Source organism: Haliaeetus albicilla, chromosome 1, assembly GCF_947461875.1.
Source record: "Haliaeetus albicilla chromosome 1, bHalAlb1.1, whole genome shotgun sequence".
Taxonomy (NCBI): Eukaryota; Metazoa; Chordata; class Aves; order Accipitriformes; family Accipitridae; genus Haliaeetus; species Haliaeetus albicilla.
The window spans coordinates 2,078,357-2,097,504 of record NC_091483.1 but is presented as its reverse complement, the minus strand read 5'-3'; the positions used below and the strand labels follow the sequence as shown (position 1 = coordinate 2,097,504).

The window sequence follows — 19,148 nt, the reverse complement described above, 5'->3', positions numbered from 1 at the left end:
AGAGGAGCTTGAAAAGGCTCGCCCTCCTCAAGGAACGCTATCTGATTCGTAAGCATTCCTAGAGGTTAAGGCTGGTGACTATCAAGAAAGAAAATACTTCACGCAAGGGTAAGTCCTCTAATTGTGTTTGTGTTGAATAGCTGCCAGATCCCCATGTCAGGATGTCTGCAGTCACGGCTCTGATCTCACCATTCCTTCCTCGGCTGTTGCACAATTGTGTTGCATGTTTGTGGTAGGGGAAGAAAGTTGGAGAGCTGGGCTATGAAACCATCTCAGGGAAGGAAGCCATGCTTTATTTTAGTTGCTTGGTTTGGATAAAAGCCTGTAGGAGATTGAATAACTTAAAAAACCCCATAATGCGGCCCATTCATGGAAACCAAACCTGGTCTTCTATACAGATACGTGAAATACGAGGTTTAATAGCCAGGGTGGAAAAGGAAATGTCAATGAAAATATGTTTGCTGGTGTGGTAGAAATCCTAATGTACAGATGTGATAAGTCATTACTTGTTCTACCCCAACTCTCACCTGTAGTTGCAGGGTCTGTTGGGCTTAGGCTTGTAGATGCAATGAGGGAGCTTTTGGAAAACTGGTCGTGAATCTGCTCCTCTGATGGATCACTTCAAGGATCTTTTGTGTCAGACAAGTGAGACAAAACAGTGACAAATAACAGGCTGTGAAAGAGGAAAGAAACCCAAAGATACTGCAGGCCACGAGCTTAGCAGAGGAGAGAGAAGGAAAGAATATTGTAACTCCTTCCAGCCACAGCAGAAGAGTTTGGGGGACTCTCAGCACATGTAAGGGTTGAAAGCCACTCTGGTTACAAAAACATTCAATTCCTGAAAGAAGACAGCAGTTGCCTTAGCCACAGAAATGTTGGTTAAAGGTAATATCCTGATTAGTCTCCGTACCATAAATCTTTCTTAGATGATAAGGTTGTGCATTACTGCTGTTTGGTTAGAAGAAAGCAAATTTCACAGAAGTCTGGTTTTACTACTGAAAAATAGTAAGAGATTGGGTTAATCTATGACCATCATGTCGTCTCACATAATAAAATGTGATGAGCTGGTAGCGGTGCTCCAGGAGGACGTCAGTTCCACTTCCTAAACCAGGAAGTGGAGAATTATCCAGAGCAATAAAGAGCTTGTACAAATAATACCGGGGAAATCAGAAGTTAATCTGAATACCAGCTCACTCAATCTAATCAGTATGAATAGCTCCCTGCCAACTGCTCCATTACCTGAAACAGGGGTCAACTGATAAACATCAGTCAGTCCTCTCATTAAAAAAAAAAACCCAAACCAAAACAAAAAACCTAACAACCCCCCCTTCATCTCAGAATCTCAAATTCCATCATTCCTGATAAGCACTAACCAGTTCCTCATCTCTCATTTGCAGTTCATATCCTGAGCTACATAGATTTTCTGTTAGAGATAAGGATATGAAAAAGTAAAGTGATATTAATATGCATGTTGCAACCTGTTAGCCTCTCTCAGGCTGCTGTGCCTGATGTTGTAAATGGAGGTGGTCAGTGAGTCTGCACAGGAACTTGGGGTCTGGCCACATGCCATTTGTTTAACAACATTAGCCCAGATGAGTATGTTCAGGGAAAACAGTTCGAGTCATCTGAACGGAAGAGCAGATGATTGAAAAAAGAAGGTGGAAGAAGAGAAAGGGAGCAGTAACCCCAGGCTTTTGAAGGATGTCACCCAACTGACATCAAACCAGACAAGTTACATTTTGATTCTTACACCGTGCTCGCCACTGTTAGATATTTATCAAAGTTGTAGCCGAGACAGTATTTTTCTGCCTTTCCCTTTTAGCATGGGCGAGATTCTGCTGGCCTAAAAACCAGATAGCGCCAATCGACAGTGGCATTAAGACAGCAGTCAGTAAAACATGGTTCCTGAATCAGTGTTATGGTGTTCGAGTCAAACGTTTATCTTCAGTGACTTAGGCAGTATTTTTCTAAATTTTTGGGAAGGTATAGGAACTGACTTTTTTGCTTTTCTTGGTAACTGAGAGAAAGAAGGGTTGAGTCAGCTGCACTATAATGCAGATTTCTGCTTTACAACAGGTTAGAGGCTTCACAGAGAAAATTGTTCTTTTCTGTTTTACAGACTTTTTGTTCATGTGTTTTAGATTTACAGATAAACTAATCAAAACTAATAAAAAGTAGAATAGAACATAACCAACATAAAATCCTCAAACATGCTTTCAAAGGTCACTGACACAACTATATTTAGTTTTAATATATTTTTAATTTCATTGTGTAGTAAATAAGCAGAGATTTTTTCCTCAAACCAACCAAGGTTTTCTTAGCTTGTTTTCTTGACTTAGCTAAAAATATTATGAACTGTAAACATCTGAGAACTATACGTCTTTTTAACACTCAAATTGTTATTCACTATCACCTTAGCTCTTAAGGAAAAAAATAAAACCTGTTTGAATGAGCCGCAGGTAAATTAAATTTAACTCAATTCTATAATTGCGAGTAGAGGTCTTCTGGAGAAGAGCTGCCTGTAGCAGCTTATATATGCTTCTATTTATGGAAAGTCTACATCCAAATTAGAAGTAAGTCAAAATGATTTCAGTAAAATGTTTTCCTGTTAAGAAATGATATTGTCATTTTTGTCAAAGTGAAAAATAAAGAGAAACCTATAAAATTGATTAATTTAGGTCATTATTTGTGGAAAACAGATTTACTGTTTCATTTTGTGTTTCTCTGTGAGTTATCACTCATTTTTCTTTCCAAGCACACACCCTCCTTCCACTATTTACTTTTCATTTCAAAGGGGGAAATAATGGGGTGAAGGGGTTTTTATTCTTTTTTTTTTTTTATTTGAAATGCCTAGACAGTAATGAAATAAAATATTCTGTGCATCCTTAAAAAGCCAGACACCTGCTATTGAAGGGGAAATAATGCCCCAGCCTCCCCCCCCCAAAAAAAGAGAAGAGAACGAGAAAGAGAACAGGTGCAGTTAATGGGCCAGACTAAAGTATCATGGGAGATTTTCAAAGCCGCAGATGAATTTAGCTGCACCACTTCCGAGGAATATAAATGAGTGTTGTTTACTTTGGTTTTCTGAAGTTTGAAATTATCCTCTTCAATGTAGGCTTTGGGGGGAAGTCCACTTGAAATAATTGTAGACATCTGAATTTAACGTGTTACTGCCACCTCATATGACAAGGATAAATGCCACTCACGCGCTAATTTTCCACAGACAAACAGTATGCCAGAGAATATTACCAAGCATTGTCAGCGAGAAGGAGGAATAGCCTTGCCTTACATCTCCACTTTTAATTTCATTACTTTTATTTCAAAATTGTGTTTGAGTGGGGAGCAACGTCTGGGCATTTGTCCCAGGCAGGCAACATTATCTCTTTTTTTCCTCTGGTCTAACAGAACCTTTACTCCTACCTACACTCCCTGTTGCATCTGTTTATCTAAAACTGTGCTGGAAAATTATGAGTTTATAAAAATGTAACACTGTGTCTTGATGCATGAAATCATTATATTATTAATGAAAAAGTCTTTTAATCACACATAACCCTACTCTAAATGTATACATTCGTTGATACACGTACACTGATTGTATTAAAAAACAACTTTCAGGAAGCTTTGGAATACACAAAAATTAGACAATACTGTACAATTAAAAGCCCATCTAGCTTATTAATGGGTAACTCTTGCTCATCTCTGGGCCTAATTCACATGTTGTCCTGATCAAAACACACACACCAAATTAATTTAGTTAGATGACATCTATAATCCTATTCTAAAACCTTAGTTCTTTGTGAAGGCTACCATTTTGTAAGGTCACTGTGGAAAGACAGTGAAAACTGTTTATTGAAGTGATTGTTGCTTATTCTAATATCCATAATAAGGGAGCTTTTTCTCCCTCATGTATTCTACCCTTAGTAGATCATTATCTTCCTTTATATTCAGTATTTAAAATTGTTTGGGGAAAGTGCCTGTGTAGTCAGAAATGCAAACTGCTTTTGTTGGACTGTTTTGTTCTTATTTTTATTTTCCATGAAATACTTCTCATGTGTATTCTTCTGTACGGTGTCCCACTGCATGTAAATTCAAAGCAATAACCATGTTATTTCTTTTGTTCCAGTGACTCACTTTAGTTAGAAATAAACTCTGTTGTGTTAGTTGTTACTTCTAAGATAATATCATACACTGCATTCCAACATAATAATGGATTTTAATTTGAAATTATAGAAAAACAGAATGATTGAAAATCACCCATAGGTGATTGAATGAGCTACATGTAGAGTCATCCTCAGGTCTGGATTCATCTGTCTGTCTTTTCTACAGATCAGGGGTTTTTGTTTTTTTTAAAGACAGTTCTTAATGCTTGAACAAATCCCTTTTTCTTCCCCTCGGTAATGTGGTTAACTGTCTGGAATGTGAGCCACTGGAAATTCTTCCCCACAGAAAAAACTCCATTAAGCTTTCAAACAGAGTTACTTCATCCCCACAGCTGCACGGATAGAAGACTTTCTAGTGCCTAAATACTTACTGTATATGTCATCCTTAAATTTAATTATTTTTTTTTTCCCAGCCAGAGCTTTAGGAGCAGGTGCTAGCCTTTTGCTTCCTTTCTGCTTCCTCTGTGGGGAACGGGCTGGAAAGAGCCAACTAATTAGAAAATTCTACAGGGAAATTAATTCTGCAAACAGCTGAGGAATGGCATTTCAGTATAATGCTCACTTTGTCTGTCAGCAGAGCACTGGTTGGCTTGACAAGTGGCAGTTCTCCCAGATGTTACACATGTTGTGATGAGACCAGAACTGCATCGTACGTTGCCCATTTACTGAAAGATGTGGTGCTCTGGAAGAGTAAATACACTAAAACTAACCTCTAGGACATGCTATGTTGCTGTCACAAGGCAACAGCACGGTACTTTTACATATGCTTGAAGTGTAGCAATGAACCAAATCGTTTTTTAGCGAGCTTAGTTCCAAATGTTGCCTTTGCTTTCATGTAGGGCTGAGGCACGGGGGAGGAGGGTGAAAAGAGCCATACTAAACTACTCGGGGTGAAAGGGCTGGATTGTCAAAGTTAGGCTTGCATATTGTACACATCTAAAAATATGTGCAGATCTGTAACATGTCTGAGCAAAACGCTTTTTTAAACAGTTGGCTGGTTACGTGCACATGAGGATAGTCGGATTTGCATCCACAGGCTTCCCTGTTCAGAGGCGCTGGTGACTGAAAGCTGCAAAGGTGGTTCACTCGGAAGGAGCCTGTTGTGAGAGATTTATGGAAACAACACTGTCTTAGTGAAGATGATGGCAGCCTACTCATTTCTCAGAGATCTCGCCAGTACCAGTTTTGTCACCTTAGTACTTCTTGCTTCTGGACTAAAACCCCATTTACCCACTTACCCTATCTTAAGTGATGTGCCCGGCTCTCAGCTCGCTTCTCATGACAGACCTTTTTGACCCACAAGCCAAGAACAGCATAAAAACCCCAGCCCTCCTCCCAACGACATTACTCATCTGTTCCTTCCCAAACCCCCAAATTCTTCCTCCAGCTATTTGTAACATGAGGTAACCCTCCGTAGCAGACTTCTCGTGCACACCGTTCCCGGATTGACGTGGCATACCTTGTTTCTGTCCTGCCAGGAGATGGCCCTGGGCTTCGCTTTAGTGTTCAGCTCTGCAGAAGTGTCCCCCAGACACCAGATGTCTGGAAATTTGCCCTGGACTTAACATAGAAAGAGGGACTTGCAAGTGCCCATTGAGTAATATAGAACGGCTTTTCTTATCTTTTAGGTCCAAACATGATGTTGAAGCTTGCAGTGTTATGAATACCTCTTTGTGTGGCAGCTGGTTCATTTTTCGATGTCTTATTCTCCCGCGGTGGGGCTTGTATTCTTGAGCTCTTTTTTGTACTCTTCATCTCTGTCATGAGTACCTGAATGCTTTTTCCTTTCTGTGTCTAACTAATTTGTCATATCTAAGAATATAAAACATAGTACATTCATGTAAGTCCTGTGGAGATATGTCGCTTTTCTGTAGCTGAAGATTTCTCAATGCATTTTTCTTTTTCTTATATTTGCTCTACTGTAACATTATTGACCTTTTCTCCGCCCCCCCCCCCCCCCCCCCTTCCCTTCCCTTGTACTTCACAAATGCAGGAATATTCTATATTCTGTCTCAGTCAAAAATCTCATCACTCCTTATTTGCTTATCAGTCTGTTCTCTCCAGCATAATTACATTACTTAATACATTGCACAGTGTTGGATTCAAGGACTGTTTTTAATGGCAAACAATCTATATCCTATTACCATTTCAGCGTTACCATGCAGACGTGATTGGAGAATTACTTGGTTATTAACTTTTTTTAATCAAAAAACTTCAAATTTTTGCTATGCTTATGCTGAAGTGTGATCATCTTCCAGCACTACACTAACTAAAGGGCTTTGACTTCGAAAGAGTCATTTGCACAGATGAAGATCACGCTTGCAGGTGAAAATAATAGCATTCCATTCTTTGTCTTTAAGAAAAACCAAGCCAGTTTCTATACTTTCTAAATTTACTTCACCTGATAGCAATTATAGTTTGCCTAATGAGATGTAATTGCTTAAGAAACCATTGAAATTAAATCACAGCTAAATATTAACACCTTCCCCTTATCTAATTAATAATTAAAAAAACCTCTTTGCATGTTTTAATTAATTTCTAGAGCTGCATACATTGACAAACTGGAAGGACTAAAAGGCATCTATCTCCAAAAGAGAGGTGCGTGGACTCTCGAATGTAAGCAACTTGATTCTAAAGTCTCTTTGAGCTAGAGATGTTCTAATGTCCACATATAGAAGATTTATTCTGCAGTCACGTTTTCTGAATTAATTGACTTCTAAATTTTGAAATCCTAAATGCAACACTACTTGGCAGTTTTCCAAAGTGCATTGTGATTTATCTGATGCATGTATTATGGAAATTTGTCAAGTGGTCCATGTTTAACACAGGCCTGTTAAACATTTAAAACAAGAACACAATTAAATTATTAAATACCATTATCACATATTCTTCCCAGAATTACATCTTTTATTATGGAGTGCTTGCTAATTACAGGAACACTGTCAGCTGAAATTTTTAAAGTGATTGTCAAATGGGGAATAAAGTGGAAAAAGTGTGCTATTTATTGCAGGTAAATGTCTAGCTAGATTGCCTTTATATATTACCTAGATAAAATTTCTTAGTGATTTAATTTTCTATTTATTGTCATCCAGATGTTCAAAACACTGACCCAGCTGGCATGGAAATTTCATTTTTTCCAAATTATGATAATGGTTTAAATCATAAAAAAAAGGCATATTACATCCACAGAGATTCACTAGGATGATTTGCACTAAATGGATTTTTATATGGGATAATTTTTTTTCCCAAAGTTCAACAAGAGTCAAGATTATATCTGTATGTGTTTAGGAGCCAAAAAGCCTAAGTAAGGGAGAAAGACACACCTGTCTGTAGAAGTTATTGAATAATTGCATGTTTGCGCTATTTGCTTAATGGTATAACTGATGAATCTTTATGAGTTCTCCTGTAGAGTACAACAGAGTTAGAGCGGCGTGGGTAAGGATGTTTTCATGTGATGTGATGGTCATCAGAAAGACCAGGAGGGGTCAAGCTAGAAGGAAGAGATGTCCTTGTTTGGGGGCATGGAAGTGTGTGCAGATGTAAGTATGGACAGGGAGGTTAGGTGAATCGGGCAGTGAATTTAAAAAAGCCTTACAATTAATTAAAGTGTTTCATTATGTTCTAAACAGAATCCTTGTTTCCTTTGGAGTAAAGTGAAATGCTTTGTTTTGTCTTTGTGTGTTCAAGAGGACTGAATTTCCATTTTGGTTTCAAGACACCTACTCTCTTAAAAATTTAAATTCTATTTCAAAATGGTAATGTTGGTTTAAGAACTCAAAACTTTTATTTATTTACTTATTTCTACTTCAGAGCAAAGTAGTTCACTTACCCCAGTTTCGGGAGAAGTTGATCTGAGTTTGCAAAGCGTATGTCCCAGACTACATTTTTCAATTAATTTTGTGTTCATCAAGAAATTTAATTAATCTCTAGCTATAATGTTTCATTTTAAAGATTTTTTTTTTTTGTATGTGTTTGCCACACATTGCAAGAGTTAATAAATAAAACCAATTTGATTTATGACTTGTTTTGCTTGGACAAGTTTATGAATACCAGTGCTGTATATGTTTTTAATTAAATTCTTTCTTTCCTCCAAGGATGTCACTATCCAAAACAAATTGAGAATTTTATTTAGAAAGTTTACTCACACCTTGTATTATTATGTATACTCTTGAGACAAACTTGCATCTGGGGTCAATATTTATAAGAACCATTTCCAAAGTTCAGAATGGAAACTTTTAAACTTTCACGCTGTCCCTAAGTTTTAATATATGCCTGGCTTAATATTGCATTGCAATATTAACATAAATTCTTTATTTTGTGTAATAGACACGTCTCTGCAAACTGTAAGCCTTTTCTTGATACATTTCTGCAACAGCTGCAGATAGCATTCCTTGTTGAATTTCTAGATTGCTCAGTAAGGTTAACATCCATAAAGCATTTTATCTACTACACTTTAAAAATTTTCCTCTGGCTGCTCTAAAAATGCGAGTGTTATTCTTTTCTCTGAAATCCCATCAATTTGTTATTTGTAGGCATGGCCTGGAAAGGAAGGAAGGGTAAGGAGACAGCGGGAGTGAATCAATATTTTATTGTAGTGACACTCTTGTGTTACTCCAGCTAGTCAGTTTTACGTCTAACCTTCTGACTGCAGTGCTATCCATCGCAGTTGCTCAAAAATGAAAGGCTACATCGTCTTTGCCGCTAGTTCATGTGATGTAGCACAGATGAGAAAATAGGTAGATATTTACGCCACCTTTATTCTCTGACCAAAGGCTTTGACAATTTAAAGCTGCGCCGCCTTTCCCAAAGACCAGGCACGTGGGGCGTGGACCTGTGTAGAAGGCAAGATGTGCTAACCTTCTTCTTATGTCTTTCCTCTTCCTCTTGCAGAAATACTGCGTGCCTCGGACATAATGTCTTGGGAGCTCTGGGGACGTTAGGCCTTGGAAATTTTACGGGTCTGCTGATCTGAGCTACTGAGAACACTTTTTCAAATGTACCTTCAGATGAGAAACACACAGAGGAAATCCCTTCAGAACCTCACTGGTGGTTTTAAAACAGCATGAAAGGACACGTGTCAGCGGTACAAGGAAATTAGGTGGAAGTCGAAGAGCTAGGCTACCCTCTTCTGAGTCAGGTAAGCACACCTTAGCAAACACCTCACCAGCCTTGCATCGGTTCATGGGAAGTGTCTGGTGCTACTAATGTCAATGCACATTTGTTAGGCTTGAGAACTCTCTTTAGATACAAGATTTGGCACTCGTAGCTATTAGAGATACATCTCTAAATGTGAACATAAGCAGATACCTTAATATTTAAATGGTGTCTAACTGATAATTAGGTTATGCAAATGGTCATTATCTAAACAGAATATAGAAAAGCAAGAAGATTTTACAGAACGTTTTGTACCTTGCTCTCCAATTTTTCTTAATTTTAATTGGTCAACTAATCATTCCATTGTATTTATCAACAATATCCAGAAAGACAAGAACTTAACTGTGCTAAGGATTAACCGAAGGGTGCTATTTAAACATCTGCACATTGTGGCCAGAAAACTATTCTATTAAACTCATCTGAGGGCCTGCAGTTGCCATAAGAGAAATGTTTTGGGGTGGCTAAGGGTACCAGGTCAGGTCCCTCATGGCTGAAAGAAAGTAAGTCATGGCATGTGGGTAAAAGCCAGAGATTTCCAGAAAGGAGCACAATTCTTTTGCCATCAGGCAATAAAATTTTTACTGTTGGCTTCCACAGAAGCAAAGTTAGGCCAGTACTGACTGCTTCTGAAATCCCACCCTTAATACCAGCCTTCTTAAATGTCAGCCTGCTTGCCTGCCTTCCAAATGTTGGAAAAAACCCTGAAATCTCTGCCCCTCAGCCCCAGTGAAATCAAAAGAAAAGAGGTTAATTGATGGGGTTTTGTTTGGGGTTTCTTGGGTTTTGTTTTTTGTTTGTTTGTTTTTGGTTTTTTTTTTTTTTGTAGGCCATCTAGAAAAAAAAATGAGTGGAAATCAGATGAACATAAAATGATTTTTGACACATTTGGCAAATGGTAGTGTTTTCAGAAGTTTGCTCACAAAAACTGTTGTGTAAGCAGTCACTTGCTCAGTTTGATTAAGAGGGTTTCTTGCCAGGAAGGGGAAAAAAAAAAGATCACCAGTTGGCAATGTTCATCCTTTCCACTCATATTTTCTTTGCCTATGACTCCCAAAGCGTTTGGTGGAAATGGCAATGTTGCTTGTATTTTTACAACTAAAGCACAGGAGATTAAAGTGAAGATATGAAAACATGAATGCTTGAAAAGTTATGTTCCTGGAAAAGAGAGACACAGATGAGCTGACAGAGAAACCTGATGCTCAGAAGTATACTAAGAACCTTCAGATGCTCAGCATTTATGAAAATCAAACCACTTATTTAGGAGCTGAAGTTATGCACTCAGCGACAGCCCCAAACTTTCATAACATGCTAGGAAAAGAGTGGAAATAAAAAGAATGTAAAATATTCAGTTATCTATCCTAACTACTAGGCTGTATATTGCTGTATATATATGTGTCTTTAAATTTGGGAAAAAACCTGTATGGCCTGAATTCTTATCTTTTTTTTAAAAAAAAAAAAAAAACCAAAACAGAAACATAATATGAGAAGCAGTTTTTATGGCTTTTTTTTTTTTTTTAGTGAGTTGTTGCTGAGGGATTAGAAAAAGCTGCAAGTCTCACATTTTGCTTTACATAGTCAATGTTTCAATGACTGACCAATTACTTATTATTCTGTTCCATTCAAAAGATTATGCCATATACAGTCATGTAGGATTTGTCCAGAAGTTGACATGTCCTTTCATTGCTAAAAAATTTGGTTTGGAATGGAATGAAGTCAAATACAGGAAGGAAATTATTATGGAAACTGTAAGAATTTGAGACCTCAGCTGTCATCAGACACAACAAAACATACTGACCAGATGAAAATTGCCAAGAAATATTTCAAGAAGGTATTTGGCTTCTGAAAGCTAATTCTACCATCAGAGTACTTGCCAGACATAAGCAGAGCATCACATTGTTATATTTTTTCTTACATGAAGAGTAGTTATAGATGTAAAAAGGGTAGAATTTTGGAACTCAGGCTGTTACTGTCTGTTTCAAGGGAATGAATGTCTTTACACCCTGAAAAGCTCCTTTATTAAAAGAAAGATAAACTCCAAAGAACATTGGTAAACTTTTTTTTTTTTTCATTCAAATGGATAAGATTATGATGGATACACCTGATTACATTATCAGAGTCTAGGAATTTTAAGATAAACTCAGGTTCCAGAAAAATTCAAGCTATTCACAAGTCAAAATAATTTTCAAATATATCGTGTGAAAGACAAATAGAATTACACATGCAATGCTCATGCAGAGAATTTTCCAAGTTAGTTGGAGACATTTAAGTGTGGCACTGATTGCATGTGTTTAACCTTCGCATGATAACAGTGTTGCTTTCAGCTAGAAGTGATGAAGTCATGCATAAAACATTTGCATATCTCAAACATATTGATAAATCAGACTTTAATGAAGCCATTTTCAAAATTTTATTGTCATTTTTATTCTAAGTTAAAAAGATATATTGTGCACAAGATTATTAAAATAACAACAGTATTCTTTTCCTAGTGTGACAAAACAAACTCACATAAGTAAAAATATAGAGTATTTACTGCACAAAAAGAAGAAAATGTGTTGGGCATGGCTAATAGTTATTCAGAAAATGTTAGCGTAGGGGAAAACTAAGAAACATTAAGCATCTTGGCTATTCTTAACTGTGATTTCAGTGGAAGCCACCTTTTTTCTGAATAAAGCTGGTTGTTATTTGTACCTGCATCTTCATATCTTAAAATTACTGTACAGAATGTTAAGTGAAAGCTAATTCTAATTAACTACTATTTAATCAGTTAGTATTTGAAGGGATCAGCTTTGCATGAAGGAAGTACAGGGCTAAATCTGCAAAGAATACAATGCTGGCTAGTGCAACACCTAACTTTAAGGCATCCTGCCAGCTAGCAGGAATTTTTGCTTCAAGATTAGGCACATCTATTCCTTAATGAGTGGAGGGGAAGAGCTAAGTCAGCTCAGAGTAATGTCACAGGAGACCAGCAAGCTGAACTCTTCCAGAGAAAAACAGCAAGATGTCAGCTGTGTCCCTTGGAGTAAAGCATTTAACTCTACTTAGGTTTCTCCACTGTGAACCTGGTCTTTAAATTAAACATCTCCAAACTGGCCAAAGGAATTCCCTTCCTGATATTTAAAGCATTCACCTGAGCAAGGACCTGTTTTCAAAAATCCCTTCTGCTTTAGCTTGAAAACATATTTCTCCGGCTTCCAAGTTCATTTTGCTGATTTTTTTCCTTAATATATATTGGATACTTTGAGGGATGGGGAGGAGAGTGCAGTTGATCAATCAGCTTGATAGTTAGTTATTCCTTGCAGAGAAGAGAATGGTATTCAGGTTCCTGGTGCAACAAACATTGACTTTATTTATGCAGAGGAGTTCTTCAGCAGGAGAGGCTGGTACCTGGTAGTCATAAACTGCCAGGATGACTGAGGGACAGCTGTGTCAATCAAGTAAATTAGTGCAATCAGTATTCAAACACAGAATCACATATATATCTGTATATATCTGGAGACAGAATATCAAGCCAGAGACCTATGAATATCATCTTTCTTCATGTACACTACAAAGAAAACTCAGTATATAGGACAAAATAACAGTAAGTACTTTTCTCTTTTCAGAACTTTGTTATTCTGAAAAATCACGGAAGATGCCATTGTCTAATGAGAAAAACGTTATTAAGATGAATAAAAGGAAAAAGGTAAAACCAGTAAAATCCTTTCCTCTGCATGCTTCTTAAGGGAAGCATAGAGAAAGCCATGTGCACAAAATGGCAGAGAGATCAGATTGTTTTGTCTGTTTCTGCAGTGAGTTGAGCTGTAACCACCTGACAGAGAAAGGAATCGCTGCTCAACCAGACACATATCACACAGAGTGGTAGCACTCTCCTGCTATTTCATGAGAGTATATAGTTTAATGTTTGTGTGAATGTGTGGCTGGAGGGGCACCCTGTTTATGACAGGCTATGGATATCTGTGGAACATTGCCCTGGAAGAATGTGCAATATTTCCAGCAGGAAACCCAAATGCCAAGCAGATGTATTTTGGTCCCGACCTAAACTATTGGACTCTTCAGTTTTATTCAGACTGGCAGAAAATCTTCACTTTATCCAGTTTAACATTTTTAAGACAACAGTCACAAAACAATGACTTTTCAGCCCTATTGACAAAGACTGGAAGCCACTGGGAGGGTCATGCAGATCTGTGTTTCCCTGAGGGCACACAGACTGCTCATTAAATCTGCTTGGTCATCTCGCTTATGCATTGAACTTAAAAAATCAAAACAACAACAAAGAAGAAACCCAACCCATAAAAGCATGTAGCACTCCTGCTCAGAGGATGTTTAAGGGAGTTAATCCAACTTGATCTTTCTCCCACATACCCTCTATGGGAGGAAATATTTATGGAGGAAACAAACTGAAAAAGATCACAAAGATCCTGCCACATAGATTTCCTGGTGTTATTCTACAGAGGAAGAGGCAAAAGTTCTTTCCTCAAATTCCTTTCCCCATGTAAACAGGGGGAAGAATATTGTCCTTTGTCAACATTTTGTTTTGCTCATTTACCGTTATCTTCTAAACATGTTCTATGAAGATGCAATTTGTTAATCATGACCGTGTTGTGTTCTGTAACAGAAACGATCCTTTGGGACCATATTTGTAATATGTGCTGAAATGTATTGTTTGCTAAGTGGCCTTATCTATAATTCAGAGAGTCTTTGTGTGCTTTGGAGGACCATTTGGCAAACTCTGTGCAAGGAAGTAATTTAGTTATCTGGCTGCATTAAGGATGAAATCAATTTAAGATGAATTAGGACTTCCAGAAAAGTGATATGAAAAAACCCCACCTAAGTTCTTGGCTTTGGAAGAAGTAATTAACCAGTACTGGAAGAGCCTTGGTGAACATGCAATCGGATATCCTTTAGTGGATCTAGAAGAGCAATTTAAGAAAGTATTTTCCCCAGCTTTCCATTCCTACCTCTCAGCTGGTTGTTACTTTCTCAAAAGTTTAGATGTGGTGTCTACCCTAGCAAGTGCTTCTAGCCTGTTTCAGTGACAGAATAGATTAATTTAAATCACTGTTTGAGATTATTCAGGGGGCGGAGAGCAAATAACTTTCAAATGATGTGAGACTTCATTTCAGTTTGAGTCCCTGTCTCCTCCTCTTATTGCTCCACGTCAATAAAAATGTTGTAGAGGGGCTGTTGCAACCCAAGTACCCAAGCGAAGGCAAAGGTCCAGCTGAGATTGCCTTCAGTTCCAGAAGGTTCAGGTTCATAGCATGAACTTAGAGACTGGTTATTGCGAACACACTGCTAAGTCTTCGCTAAGTGAAGACACAGTTCACAAGCATTTATTTCAAGTCATTTGCAATATAGTGATAAATCTGTGCAATTTTATTTCCAGCTCAACAGGACATTGGACATTGCTAAACTGTTTAATATACGTAATGTGATACTCTGTGATAAAAATGATCCATTAGTGAGCTGAGTGACAAAAAAGCGTGTCTGAAAAAAGTCCTTAAGGATAGGCCAAGATCGTTTGCATTTATTTTAATGATATCCAAATGGTGTTCTGACTAAAGATGTTAATAATTATGATGAGCAATAAAACTCTAGAAGGAGTTAAACTTGCTGGCAGGCTTTATTCTGCTGCAGTGTTCTGTTTGACATAATTCCATAACCTCTTCCCTTCAATAAATGTCAACTACTCTGTTGTATTTTTTTAATTTCTTAAATGTCCTAGCTGTGAAGAGAGACAGAGCATGAAAATTGTCAGGGATATATCACGTTTTGCATTCACATGCTCATGGTTTTTGCTAGGGTGACTGAAAGGCCAGAGAAGATGCTGCAGGAAGACTTTCAAGCAACAGTAAATACGGAAGTTGTTTCCAACTCAATGTTTTGAAATGCTTTAAAAGCTTTAATCAAAAGGCCGTGGTATGATCAACTCTGGTAGAGGAATAAGAGTAATATTTCCACAATAAATATTTTATTTTTGATGGTACTTTCTCTGAAAACCACCGATGGGGAAGTGGGGGGATTTGATGACAACACAGATTTAAAAAATGCTATAAACTTATCTAATGGCAGAAGATGATGACAGTTTTCAGAGATAGCCGACCAGTCAAGAACTGCTGCAGCCAGATGAAAAACCTCCATTGCTTTTACTCTGAAGCTTGATTAGTTAATGAAAAGGTCTGTGTGATACAGTAGTAACTGACACAAGGGAACAGCCTCAAAGGCCTTTGAAGTCCTTTCCTCTCAAATGTCCTTCAGCAGGTAGAACAACACGTTAAAACAAGATCTTTGTGGTAGCTCCACATCATCTACCCACCACCATCTGGCTTTCAGTGCTCCTCCTTGTGGCTGGTTTGAGAGTGTGGTGTTCTGGTTGTGTGGTACTAGAGACACTTTTGCAGGCCATGGATTTGTAAGCATTATAAAATGATCGAATCATAGCGGCCTGATCCATCTCCTACCAAAAAACCTGGAAGACTCTTAAATCTTTTCTGGGGCTGAAACTGCATGAGTTTGTGAACAAGTCACAGAAAGCACCAAGCATGGTCAGTACTTGCACCCTGCCTCACAGTGTTTGATACAGGACAAGCAGAAAAAGGCAAAAGAAGAGCTTTCATTTCTGTGGGTACTTACACTGTTACTGACACAGAACCTCTAGATGCAGCTTTGGTCTTGGAAAACTGTTTATTCTGGAGCGTAAGAAAGATGGAGGTGGCCCTAAATAATCCTTTACCCTCCACATCTTGGAAGAAACTACGACAGTACTAATGTGCCATTTTGCACAAGCATGAACTGGGGTCCATATAGATAATAAATAACAAATGAAGCTCATTGTAATGAGTGAAATTGGGCTAAAGACAAAGCTGTCCCCGAGTGTCTTCCTCCTATGGTCAAGACTGACAGAAATAAGCGAAGCTAATAAACTTAATCCTCGACCCAGCTTTAACAGTATTTCCAAAGGCCGTTTCAGAAAATATAAACACATTAAAGAAGAGCCAGAAACCTAATCGGCTCAGCAATCACAGATTTCTCAGTTGTGTGTTGAAGACATAGCAACCTAAATTACCCTTGAAATTACTCTTTTTCAAGTTATACACTTTTAGTAGTATAAGAACTTATTCCAGACAAGGACTTAGCTTGGGTTTATGTTAACATATAATTTGTAAAAGTTTGTAATAAACATGCCTCACTGAAACTGGCAGAAATTACAGGAAGGAAAACACCACTACTAACTTTGGGCTACTTGCTTTGATTCAGACCTTATTGTGTTATGTTTGTCATGTGAGCTTCAAAACTGCAGAGAAGTGATGAATCGTTGTGTAGCTAAGACCAGAATTTCCAAAGCAGCCTCGTCTTTTTAGAAACTCTCTTTTGATTAAGAATTTTGACTTCCAATATAAATATTCACCAGAGGCCTGATGCTTAGATGGGGAAGTGTACTAACAGGCTTTCATTCAGACAGGAAGAAATATGCAATGCATAATTCAAGACCTTAGGCCTGAGCTGGCATCCTGTTATACACCCACTGAAGTCGATGAAATTTTAGGGTGTACAGGAAGCGCCAACTGAAGCCTTACAAATAAACACTTAGTAGTATTTATATAAATGTGGTAAACAGAAAAGAAAAATACCAGTATGCATGCTGGTGGTCAGTCTGAAATTACCACTCTTCTCAGGCCAGTTTTTATATCCTTTAGTATAATAGGGCCATCATTATTTTTCCAATGCTTTTCAACTCGTGGTAAGAGATAGTTTCCCTTCTGTTAGTCACACAAACTAAAAGCAGGTCTGTAATCTCAGTTTAGCTGTATTTGGAAACTAGTCTTGTTTGTAAATGATGAAAGGAAACCAGGCAGGAACCTATTTACCAAGTTTCTCTGTAGAAGCATTCAGTTTTTCCAAGGTCGCTCTTTTCTCCACACTGACCAGCTTCTCTGCACTGGATAAAGTTTTTGAATCCTTCAAAATACAAGTTTACTATTGGTACAATTCAGGAGCTTAAAAATTAAAGCATGCATCAATGTCTTTGAAACTACGGTGATATTGCACTTTGTGTGTATGTTCTATTATTTGAAACATGAAGATGGTTTGGTCAAAATTGCCCATGACATTGTTTGAGACACAGAGCAAGCTCAGAATGGGAGAATCCATTGCTCTGAAGAGCCAAGACTTTAAATAATTTAAAGCTATGTTTCTTGTTCTTCCAAAATAAAGCTTAATCTATTAGTTAGCTGTCCAGGAAGCTACTGTTCAAAGGTGATGGACGATCTTGAATGAAGTGGAAAAAAATTGTTGGTATAAATTAAATAAATATTTAGTTGTAATAAATGGTGGCATTTTAATAATTAGTGAGAAGTCTTGTGTTTATAGATTTTTCATAACATACTATGTAAGTAATGAAAACAAAGCATTGATTATTCAACATACAAAAGTCAATTTTAGGGGTATAACAGATGGAGAGTGCCAGAGCCAGAGGAGAGTGAATATTTTTTAAAAGCTATGTGATCACGTAATTAAATTGAGTGGATTAAATATGGGAATTCACAAACATTCAGGTGAGTTAGGTTCTTTCTGTTCTCATTGACACTGGAGAAATAATGAAATTTCTGTTTCCCTACATGTACACACTGTTTAGAAAACTATTTATTAATGTTGAAATTAATAGCATCACGACCATGCATTCAGCAAGCCCAAAACCATAACATGACTTGAATGACGCATAACAAAGTGATTATGGGGGCACACAGAACAGTCCAACTTCTTCCAAATTGCTGAAAAATTACAAGTATTACCTTGTTAACATTTGTCTCATGGCATGACCAAACCAGTAACACAGAAGAATGGCAGGAAGGAGAGTGGGAAGAAGAGGGAATGACTGACCTTTTCATGATTACAGTGCTTGACAAAGCTGGAAATAGTTCCACCTTCTCCCAGTCATAGTCTGAAAAGACTATATTCTCTCCTTAAAGAAACAAATTCGTTTAAAAAGCCCTTAAGAACAGCACCAAGGACTGTGAGTATGGATACATATATGTGTGTCTATATATTCTTACCAAATGGCTGTTTCTTTGAGGTGTTTCAGCATCCTTGATGCTGGATACCGCTTTGTTTTAAATCATCTCCACCATGAGTTTTTCAATCAAATCAAGACATTTATTTTTAAAGGTGTTTTCTACTAAATGGATAGCCAGACGGAGGCTATGTCACAAGCAGAGCCAGCCAACTCCTGCCTAAAATGTGCAAGGCACAATTTTGTACTGGTGCTTGCTCTTTGATTTGCTTCCTGTAGCTTACTAGATACAGAAAAAGAAAGAGCTGTAATCAGCTTTCCCACCTAAGGTCTGAAACAGATAACTTGATAAATTCAGGGAAAATGAAGTGACCGAGAATCATCTGTCGCGTCTTTTCCAATGATGATAACTGTAGTTAGGCTTTTCATTTTCCCAGAGATACCATACATACCTGTCGAACCTGCTCGAATCTTTTGCCGCACCAATGGAGATAAATCAGGCACTTGACTGGCTTTATTGATTCCTGGGGTCAGAGAGTTGCTCTGTTTCCTGTTTTACGGCGGGTTCTTTTTTTTTGTATTAAGTTCATATGTAAATGGGACAGCTTTCGTGTGGTTTTGGAAGCATGTGACCAGCCATGCAGTCTCAAAGAAACAGCCAGTTTTCTTTCCAGTTTATATTGCTGTAGGTGTGTATGGGCTTGAATATCTTCCTCTTTACAAGCACCTTTCTGTCAAAGAAACAGAAGACAGCTTTCTTACTCCCCAGCCATCCTGCAAAGTCCTGCGTGAAATAGTCTCCAGTAGCCTACAGGTCTCACAGC

General features: G+C 37.8%; 1 long non-coding RNA gene across 2 annotated transcripts in view; it reads left to right on the top strand.

The window, feature by feature from the left end:
* LOC138687681 (uncharacterized) overlaps positions 1–17,343 on the top strand; it is a 250,329-nt gene extending 232,986 nt beyond the window's left edge. For both annotated transcript variants that reach the window (XR_011326805.1, XR_011326800.1), the window contains 2 exons: positions 9,051–9,297; positions 12,917–17,343. This is a non-coding gene — a long non-coding RNA (uncharacterized lncRNA). The remainder of the gene's footprint in view (positions 1–9,050; positions 9,298–12,916) is intronic.
* Positions 17,344–19,148: the final 1,805 nt, after the last annotated feature.